The following is a 1,683-nucleotide window of genomic DNA, read 5'->3' on the forward strand; positions in this document are numbered from 1 at the left end:
TCATTCCTTATCCTCCTCGCATGAAAAAGTCAAAAGGACATCTAAATAAATGGAATAAATGTTATTCATATGGGTTTCTTGAATCCGCCATGGAGTGGTAATAGTTGAATTTCTTTGAAACTATGTAAAAGTTTAAATCGTATGATCAAGGGCCTTCTCTACAAAAAAATTATTAGAAAATTGTTTTTGAGGAACACAATGAGAGCTCCCAGCATCAACAAGTTGCCTATGCAATAGTTTATGATGAGATACGAGCGCACATGAAGATGGTACAAGAAGTCACTCTGTGACCCTAAAACATGCCCTTCATGGTGCATGTGACAATTATACGAACATCTTTACTTCCATCTTCGATCTCAACTCGCACTCACTCTTGTTCCTTTGCTTGCTTGTAATTCCATGACAAAAGATACTCAACCTCAAGATAGTCAACCTCCACCTTCTACGGGATGGAGTGAACTTTGCGAGCTGTAGAAATTTCAGTATTCCATTGTGCTTGTTTGATGCTCTTCCAATACATTTAATATTTATTCTTGGCTCCATTAGACAAAAATAGTTTGAATTCGTAGTGGAAGACCCAAGAGAAGAAACAAATAGATCATGTGTAGTGCAAAGATAAGAAAGTGTCATAGAGCTCTGCCAAACATCAAGCCTACACATAGGAATGGCCAACAAGCATGTCCAAGGTTCAGGGCTGAGAGCCCTACAATGTCCTGCAACAAGGAGTAACCCTCATTCATACCAATAGCATTTCTAGCTGTCTATCCGAAAAGGTCACAATGAACACCGGCATATGTGAGAGACAGGTAGGGGCTATCATCACTCAACCAGGTGACAAAGCAAGCATGGCTAAAAAACCCTTGTTGCCCAGACCACATATTAATTTTGTACCCAAGAATTACTAGCATGTCAGACATTCCTTTTGTGCTCAAGATCATTTGAACTTAACAGACACACTCAAAACCCATTGGTGACAATATTATGTTCGGTACAGTAGAAACACGTGTTTTTCACAATAACTTCCAAAATATCACCATCTTGCACAAGTAATCCCAAAGGACTCCAGTTGCCCCCGCACCCCTATAGGGTGCTCTCACAAAACTGCATGCAACATTAATGAAGAATAGGTAACCCAAGGCTTCCAAAAAATACATTGATGCCGAGACAAAAAAAAATGTTTACTGCTACATATCACAACCAAACAGAAAATTGCTCAGAGGTTGTATGAAATTGTGTTAAGTTCCATTGGTCTCATATACAAGCTTAATGCATTTGAGCATCCTTGACGTAAAGCATATTATTTACGTAACTTCATTGCTCGACGGTTATGACAGCTTGCATGGGCATCAGCTTCTAGTCAAATCTGGTCTAAGGTTGCCACTAACAAAGGCAACCTTAGGATGCTACATCAATACCTCTTAACACTACTATCATCTGAAATAGATGAGGCAGCACCAGGCGAGAAGCCTATACAAATGAAGGTAACAACACGGCATCCTCTATACTACAGTTGACCTGCAACATGTCCATATCTTTTTAGCCAGTTCTAAATATTTTTCATTTTTCAGAAAAAGGAACCTAGATTCCTGCCATAACCAACAAAGGGAACTCCTAACACACACAAGTAAAATTTTACTCAGCTTCAATTGTACACTCCAAGCACACAATCCATGAACGTTGAGA

Source organism: Adiantum capillus-veneris, chromosome 13 (genome assembly GCF_014529385.1).
Source record: "Adiantum capillus-veneris isolate H3 chromosome 13, ASM1452938v2, whole genome shotgun sequence".
Lineage (NCBI taxonomy): Eukaryota > Viridiplantae > Streptophyta > Polypodiopsida > Polypodiales > Pteridaceae > Adiantum > Adiantum capillus-veneris.